This window comes from Galeopterus variegatus, unplaced genomic scaffold (assembly GCF_000696425.1).
Source record: "Galeopterus variegatus unplaced genomic scaffold, G_variegatus-3.0.2 Scaffold3852, whole genome shotgun sequence".
Lineage (NCBI taxonomy): Eukaryota > Metazoa > Chordata > Mammalia > Dermoptera > Cynocephalidae > Galeopterus > Galeopterus variegatus.
The window spans coordinates 320931-331034 of NW_007729963.1; positions in this window are offsets into that span (position 1 = coordinate 320931).

Below are 10104 nucleotides of genomic sequence, written 5' to 3' on the forward strand. Positions count from 1 at the left end.
TATCTACACAATGGAATACTACTCAGCTATAAAAACGAATGAAATACTGCCATTTGCAACAACATGGATGGACCTTGAGAGAATTATATTAAGTGAAACAAGTCAGGCACAGAAAGAGAAATACCACATGTTCTCACTTATTGGTGGGAGCTAAAAATAAATAAATAAATTCACACACACACACACACACAAAAGCTGGCGGGGGGCGGGGAAGAAGACATAACAACTACAATTCCTTGAAGTTGATACGACAAGCAAACAGAAAGGACATTGTTGGGAGGGAGGGGGGAGAGGGAGGAGGGAGGGAGGTTTCGGTAATGGGCCACAATAATCAACCACATTGTATATCGACAAAATAAAATTAAGAAAAAATAATAATAATAAAATAAAATAAAAGTGAAAAAAATAATAAAAAATAAAAAAATAAAACCTGCTTTGTGTTTCACTTAACAGTATATCTTTGAAATTTTTTTTTTTTTTTTTTTTTTTTTTTTTTTTTTTTTTTCTTTTTTTTTTTTTCCGTGTCCGGCCAACGGATCGCACCCCTCAGTGTTGCCCCCGTACCGGACCGGGGACCGGCAACGGGATCGCAAGCCTCGGCGTTGCTCCCGCGCCTCGCTCAGCCAGTGAGCGGGAACCGGTCTGTATATGGGATCCGAACCCTCGGACGGGAGCGCCACCGCGCTTCCCAAGCGGCGCACTATCCAGTGCGCCACCGGGCCGGCTGATCTTTGAAATTTTTATATGTTAATAAATATAGACCTATGTCATCCAAAAAAATAATAATAAATAAATAAATACACTGGTTCAAAGTTACACAGCAGAGCTAACACTACAATACATGTTCCGGAACTTTGAAGCCAGTGCTTCTGTGCTTCTGCCAATAAACTAGTGGCTTATAAAATTTTTTAGCAGTAGACCATTTCCCCCCAAACAAATGCCTATCTATATGGTGGTATGCATAACCGATCTTCTTAGCACCAAATTTTGGAGTTCTGGTGATTAGATAATCCTTTATTATTGGTTCATAGATAAATGCAAATCTAAACCATTATGTTCTGATAATTCCATAGTACTTTTCACAGTGGTTAATATTACAATTAAATTGGCATATGGTTTAGGGGGCATGTCTTTAATTGCCATTTCAGGATAATGACATTTTCCTGAGCTCTATCTCACCTGCATTTTCAACTATGGCAGTGGTTGTAAATGTTGGATACACACTGGATTCACAGGGGGAGCTTTATAAAATTCCAATGTCTACATCCCACTCCCAGAGATGCTGGTCTAATTAGTCTAGTGTGTTGCATGGGGCATCTGAATTTTTAAAAGTTCTCTAGGGATTCTAGTGCATAGCAACCAAGGTTGAGAACCACTGGATTATGGTATTCAGTGACTAAACAAAACTACACAATCTACTTATCACACACACACACACACAATAAGTATGTGTGGTGATGCATATGTTAAATAGTTTGATTTAGAGAATGCCCAATGTGTACATATATCAAAACATCATGTTGCACACCATAAATATATACAATTTTTACTTGTCAATTTTAAAAATACACAAGCTATCAAAGAGCTGCCTATGTCTAATTTGAAGAGCTAATGGAATTGAAAGCATTATAAAATCCAAGATGCTTATTTTTGTAATCCTCATCCACATTCCTTAAGAGGCATTATTCATATCTAATTTCCCCCCACACATAACCTTTTACTAATGCTTACAAATACAAAATGAATCTCATCAGAAAAAATAAAGCAAAACAAAACTCTCAAGAACCTATGGAAATTTTTCTGTGATATAGAATTTTGCTATTTTACACAGCTCTGGTGTAGTTTGGTACCTCTCATGGCATTCTCTTTATGATAAATTCTCCATATGTAGAGATTTTTGCTGTAGAAGTATTTAGCCCATACCATATAAAATAATTACTTCATATTTTCTTCATGGTTAGTTTATACACTGTAAGAAATTATCTTTTAATGTGTATACACAAAATTTTGTTACAGAAATCTAAAAGTAAAGAAATTAATTTTGTAACCAGGAAGGACCTAAATTTAGTATTATGAGTACAAAATCTAAGGAACTCTCTCCAAATGATTTATAGATCTAAGAAATATGATCCCTTTCAAAATCCCAGTTGGCTTTTTTGCAGAAAGTGACAAGCTGACTCTAAAATTCATATGGAAAACCAAGGGACCCAGAATAACAAAAAAAAAAAATCCTGAAAAGAAAAGAACAAAGTTAGAGGACTCACACTTCCCCATTTCAAAATTTAATACAAAGCTACTGTAACCAAGACTGTATTATGTACATAAGGAAAGGCATTTAGATCAATGGAATAAAACTGAGAATCCAGAAACAAACCCTTATACTTATAGCCAATTTATTTTCTACAAAGATACTGAAATAATTTAATGGAGAAAGAATAGTGTTTTCAACAAATGGTAGTAAGACGATTAGAAAGTCACATGCAAAAGAATAAAGTCAGACCCCCTACCTCGAACCATACTAACTCAAAATGGATTACACACCTAAATGTAAGAGCTAAAACTATAAAACTCTTAGAAAAAAACATAAGAGGACATCTCCATGACCCTGAGTTAGGCAATGGTTTTTAGATATAACAACAAAAGCACAAGGAACAAAGGAAAAAAACTGATAAATAGGACATCAAAATTAAAAGCTTCTGTGGGGCAAATGATACCATCAAGCACTGGTTTTTCATAAAATGGGGATTCACACCAAGCTTATGTAAATCTCAAGGGAAAAGGTTGTCACAGCTGATACTCATGTTATATGTAAACTGGAAATAATAATACCTACTGGAAGGGTTGTTGTAAAGATAAAATGCAATAATGCTTGTAAAGTGCTTGCACATAATAAGAACTTAATACATGAGAGTCGAGCTTAAAAATAAAGAGAAAAGACAATAATCAAATGAGAGAAACTTTTTTCAAACCATATATCTGATAAGGAACTTGTATCCAGAATGTATGAGGGATGCTTACCAATCGATAATAAAAAGACAACCCGATTTAAAAATCAGTAAAGATCTGAAGAGACATTTCTCCAGAAAAGATATATAGATTCTAAAAGTACATGAAGAAATCCTTAATATCATTAGTCATTCATGAAATGCAAACTAAAACCACAAAATATCACTTCACATCCACTAGGATGGCTACAATCAAAAAGTCAGACAAGTGTTGGTGAGGATGTGGAGAAACTGGAACCCTCATACAGTCAGCCCTCTGTATCCGTGGGTTTTGCATCCACGGATTCACAATCAAAATATTTGAAAAAAAAAAATCCACAAAGTTCCAAAAAGCAAAATTTGAATTTGCCATGTGCTGAGTACTATGTTGAATCCACACAAATGAAGAGATGTACAGACATTGTATTAGTATTATAAGTAATCTGGAGATGATTTAAAGTATATGAGAGGATGTGCATAGATTATATACAAATATTGTGCCATTTTATATCAGGGACATGAGCACCTGCAGATTTTGGTATTGATGGGAGGTCCTGGAACCAATCCCCACAGATACCAGGGGCCATTACTGGTGAGAATATAAAATAATGCAGCCACTTTGGAAAACAGCCTGGCAGTTCCTCAAATTGTTAAACATAGTTACCATTTGACCCTGCAATTTCATTCTTAGGTATATATCTAAGAGAAATGAAAATATATACAACACATATACAAATGTTCATAGCGGCATATTCATAGTAGCTAAAAAGAAGAAACAACCCAAATGTTCATCAACTGATGATTGGACAAACAAAATGAGGAACAGCCACACAATGGAATATTATTCAGCCATAAAAAGGAATGAAATATTGATACATGCTACATCGTGGAAGAAACTCTAGAACATTATGCTAAGTGAAAAGAGCCAGTTCATGAATACATATTGTATCATTCCATTTATATGAAATGTTCAGAATAGGCAAATTTAGAGAGGTAGAAAGTAAACTAGTGGTTGCCTAGGGCTGGAGAGTAAAGTGGAAAATGGAGATTGACCTCTAATGGGTATAGGGTTTCTTTTTGGGGTAATGAAAATGTTCTAAACTTAAGATAGTAGTGATGGTTGCATAATTCTATGAATGTACTAAAAACTACTAAATTAAATACCTTAAATGGGTAAATTTCACATGAGATTTACATCATAAGTGTATTATTTTTATTAATAAAGGCCTTTAAAAAAAACCACAAAGGGGCTGATGTATTAGATATTAGAGCAAATATAATTTGAGTAAACATTAGATATTTAAAAAACTTCTTCTTGAATAAATTTATATTTGGCCCTCTAAAATGTAAAAAGAAAAAAAGATAATTTTCTGAAACAAACTGGGCCAAAGTGTGTTTGTGTTTCTTACTCAAAATCAGCTGTTTTCTAAGAAATACATAACTTGCAAACTACTGGAGCAATTTCATATAACAGAAAATGCCTTGCTAAACTTATGTTAATTTAAATTAATCTTATATCAGTATAAATTAGATTTTAAAATCTTAATGACTAGGAGACACTGATAAATCTAACAGATCTCCTTTATAAGGGTTAATCTGGTGTATGCCTTGTCTTGCAGGATGAGTGAAACGTTAGGCTATTATTATATGTACAGGTATTATGTAGGGTAGTGTGTGTGTGTGTTTTTGCAGAGAGTAGGGACATACACAGCCAATTTTATATTACTTTTATCCAAAATCATCAATTAACAAATGTACTGTATTCTACTTTATTATGATCACCTTGATTCTGATGTGCTTTTTTCAACTCATGGACTATTTCCTTATAGAAATATTAATCTCATTCTGATAAAATGATGCAACATATATAAAGGAACATATATAAAGGTATATAGTAAACATAATAGATACACATTAATTCCTTATTCTTATTGCCCCCAAAATTTCTTACATGTGAGAGAGAGTGAGACAGACACAGAGAGAAAGAGACAGAGTTTTCCAAAACAAACTAGCAATCTAGGAGGACTGAAAACCATACAGTTCCAAGAATCTATATCAGTGGTTCTTAAATTTAGGGAATGAGGATTGGCTAGGCATAAGTATTTGTAAAAGAGCTCCAGAGGAGATTCTGATTCTTACCCACACAGGTTGATAACCACTAATCAGTATAATTATAGTCCTGACAAAATTAGGGTGAATTGTCCTGAATTGATCTAATTTTATTTTTCCTTTCCTTGAAATATGGTGTTAAAAAAAAAATACAAAAAAACCACAATGATTTATAACTTTAAATACTGTATTATTTGAAATAGCATAATGTCTAAGAAAGCAGTTACTCATTTTTATCCTTCAGTAGAAGCATTCTGACTTTAATTTTTCCCTATTTAACATAGCAAAGTCCAAAGCTGAAATTTTTTACAATTGAAATTATAATTCTTTACATTGTAGCAAAATACAAAAATAAGCAATGATTAGATCAGAAAAAATCTGTCAGATAAGTATGAAATGATACATCCTCCACCCACAAAAGAAACAAAACAAAAACAGGGGTTTGACTCTTGGTTGCTAAGAATGTTAAAATAGTTCAGTAATGTTTCTGCAACTACAAAATAAGGAAATAGAAGAAACCAAGATAAGAATTCATATAACAGTAATTTAAATGTATGGCATTGATCCAAACCCATGTTTGTGCCAAGAAAAAAAAAAGAAAAGAAATATCCTGCCAAGATCCTTGTTATTGTCATAAAATCAGTAAGAGATACTGTGGACCACATTAACAATTTTATTGCCAGGACCTTTCTTTATTAGTCCTTATCTCTTTTGCTCTGATACCAAGTTATAGCTACAACACATGTTAAGAATTATCTTAGTCATAGCTCCCATCCTTACTGAGTATATAACAATATAATAACAAAAAACAGAGATGACTCTTATTTTTTCATTCCTACAGAGTTGAAAATCCTCACTAACTTTACTGTGTTTTTTTGTTTATAAGTGGCCTGATTCCAGAAAAAAATTAAGGCAAAAAATTTAAGTCTCCAAGGGACTGTGAGATATACCTTTTGACAGGAAGCACAAAACTTCAAATCAACCAAACTAAAGGATGAGGGGGCAGATCCTGAAAAAGCATTTTTGTTTTGACCCAACGACACACGACACCTGCTTGATACTGCAATATGGTCACCAATAAATGCTTATTTATTCAAAAAATGTTTAGTGGGTTTTTGTATACTAGATAATGAGCTAGAATGACACCATAAGGAAAACAAAATAAGAGATCCTTTACTTGGGGAAGCTAACATGCTAGTTGGGAAAACAGAATATCTACAGTATCTTATTCTGCAGACTTCTATTTCCAGCCAAGATTGAATAACAGACAGGAATTACCCACATGCCTGAAACAATCCCCAAACGGATAAAATATATGAAACAATGGTTTTCAGGACACTGATCATCAGTCAACAAAGGGGAGTGATCCCTGAGAGATGGGGGTAAAAAAGGAGGTAAGCCCTACAATTGCCTAGCTATGGCCTGGACAAAGTTTCCAGGCTGCAGAGCAGGGAGCAGGAATTCAGGAAGAGCATGGTGAAGTCTCTGAGCTACAGAGACAGACTGAGGAACAGAAAAGACCACTGCAGGACAGAGGATCAGAGACAGCTGCACAGAGAAAGAACCCAGGAGATGTGCAGAGGGTTGCCTTGAGTATTCAGCAGAGCACTGATCGACATGTGTACATGAGTAAACTACCTTGAGCCAAGGAAAGAACCATCTGAAAGATTAGAAGTAATAGTGCCATGTTCATACAGGACTAGGAATAGAACCTGTCCCCACCAGCCAGACTGGAAAACCTCAGAATTCACAAGGCTCATAATTGGGTAGGGAACTCAAAAGGGTCTTGCACCATTAGTGGGGAAATAATTATCCCAAGGCTGAACAATACTCCAAGTCTCATCTAACAAATCTTAAAAGCAAGACCCTAAAGAATTAAACTGTTCTCAAGAGACTTAATCATGTCCCAGAACAAAACTCTAGAATATTTATAAGGATACCAATATATTCAGCACCCCATAGATAAAATTTCTGCTATCAAATAAAAAATTCCTAGCATGCAAAGAAGCAAAAAATTCGATCCATAAGGAGGAGGAAAAAAATCAATCTATCCAAACTGACTAAGCAAGATGATAAAATTAGCAGGCAAGGACAGTAAAACAGTTATTATAATTATATCCCATATATTCAAAAAGTTAAGTAGAGACATGGAAGATTAACAAAAAAGAGGAAAAAGGGAACAAAGAACAGATGGGACAAATAAAAAAGATATACTATACTAACACTAAAGAAAAGAAAGCAAGATTGGCCTTATTAATATTAGACAAAGTAGATTTTAAAGCAAAGATTACCAGGGATAAAGAAGGTCATTTCCTAACAACAAAAGGGACAATTCATCAAGGAAACATAACAATCCTAAAAAAAAAAAAGTAATAACAGAGCCTCATAGTACATGATGCTGAAACAATTAAAAGCAGTACTCTATAGTATGTCAATTCTATAGAGAAGTGTTGGAGGAAAAGGACAATCCACAGTAAGTGTAGTTATCCAAGGAAGGTTTTCCATAAAACATGAGTGATGAACCGTCCATCTGGCTGATTCTGTAACCCCAAAGTATTAACAAGTGAATCATTCAAATGATACAGAGTGACCAGTCTGAAAAGGAGATGCCAGCATCTGAATGACTAATTTAAGCAGCCCATTTCAAATATCAGCTTCAGTGCCTGGGACGACCACTTTTCAGAGGTGTACAAGGTACATTTAGAACTCACAAAATATGACTACAAAAATAAGAGCCAGTCTTTATCTTGAATTTAGTTGAAACCAATTGCCCACTGGCAGTTATGTAATCCTGTTGATTTAGGCAGGTTCTAACTATGATCTTTCTGGCTTACTAAGGGATCAGAGCTGTCTTTCCTTCAAAAAAACTAGCACGTACTCAACAAGGTGAGGGAAGCCTCTTTTAGAAGAGTTACTAAGTTTTATGGAAAGCTAAGGTAACTGTGAATAAATAAGTTGGAAAATATATGCAAAGTACTTAGTGTAAGGCAATCTGGTTTCACCTTTAGAAAACCAGGGCATGTGGGATTCTTGGGAAAGAACCCAAGGGCATTCCATTCTCAGGGTGGGGAAGGGAAAAACAACAAAAAAGAATAGATGGCTCTACCCTCAAAACCAACAGGGAGAATAGGAGTGCTCTGCAAGGAGGGAGGAGACCATCCTGGGTGAATCAGCAGCTCAGATGGAATTAGACACATACCTCTGTGTAGTTATAAGGTGCAGCCATGGCTCTGGTCCATCCATGAAGTACAGGACACGGAAAAAAACCTTAGTCTAGGTAAGGGTGTAGCGTGATATTAGCAATAGGGAGGAGTCAGCAAAGCAAAGCAAAGCAAAACAGGAGGCAGTTAGAAATATTAAAGACTGGGGCAAATTATTTTTCCAAGTGACAAATTCACAGCAAGGCTCTATGCTTTATCTATCTTTGAGAAAATATATTCACGATATATAAAAATGATGGGAAATAATAACCAGCTATACTAGTCAGACTGTATTTTCACCATTCTCAGGAGTGAGGAAGAGTGAGATGAATACTCTCCTTCACCACTGTATTGGTCTATGCCTTGCATATTTTGCAAATTTTCAAGGAGGAGAGGTTAAAAAACTTTCTGACATTTTAACACTGTATCTTTGAGTTAAAGGAATATATATTGAAATTATGTCCTTGGTTTAGTTTCTCAACATTTTGAACATAGTAGACTCATAAGAAAAGACATTTCCATTAATCTTTGCCAAGATTACTTGATACCACAATACCACTCCTACCATGAGCTTTTTAGATTTAGATGAATTTTTTTTTTCCTTTTTGTCTTTTTTACTGACCGGCAACGGGATCGCAACCCTCGGTGTCGCACCCGCACCACGCTCAACCAGTGAGCAGACCGGTCTCTATGTGGGATCTGAACCCTCGGCGGGAGCGCTGCCGCGCTCCCAAGCACCACACTCTACCGAGTGCGCCACTGGGCCGGCCCAGATTTAGATGAATTTAACAGATGTATGTTGTGGGTTCTCCTGTAAATAATGCACTTAAAAACAGTCCTTAACACATCTTTCGTCAGCGATACCCTTACTAGTTGCCTAATACCTTCTTTATGCTGCTAATAAAACTAAATGATTAGAAGTAAACACTTAATAGTGTAGAACAAAATATTTCCCCAAATGCATATAGGACATAACGCCTTGAACTTCACTTAATTAGCATTAATTCTTCTTCTCAGATGCTGACATATGCTTTCAACTCTGTAAAATGTACAATTATAAACATTCACTTCACAATCATGAAAGGAAATTACTAATTTATCTACATATCTACATATAATAACTTTCAAGTGCCCCTCTTAGTCTATTAGGTTTCTAAAAAACATTTTAAGGCGACCTAGGAACACAAAATTTGGAATGAATATACAGCTTTTGTTGTTGGCCAGGTGGAAAAATCCTAAAATGTGCAAAATTTTCAGTTTTATGAGGATTCCCTCCTGTCTTGACCAGTTGTGTAATCTTAGCTCCAGAAACTTTAAGTGAAAGAATAATAATAGATTGTCATTTAGTTTAGTCTCAGAATATGAGAAAGCAGGGTAAATAATCCTTTCATTGGTTTCCAATTTTTTGCTTTTAAAAAAATTGGGCAGTTATCTGATCTTTAAAAATAATTTATCATGCCCGAGAGGCGCCGGTGGCGGGAAGAGGCGGCCTGGCGGGGAGGGTGCAGCGGTGGCGGTGGCGGCGGAGCCGGAGCATAATGATGGCGACGGGTCTGGAGTGAGCATGCCAGAGGACAGAGAGAGCCTGTGAAGTGTGCGCTGTGCTGCCAGAGTACTATTTGCATTTCCAAGAGCAACAAAAAACAAATAAATCACTGATCAACTAATCTACAACGAAAAAAATCAACTACAGTCTCGAGGTTTTAGGGCCGATGCAAAAGAAGATTCCTGAAAGCGCCCTAACTGCGCTGGGAGACCGAGCAGCCCAAGGCAACAAAGGCCAGGAAAGACGGCAGTGGTGACGCAGAGAC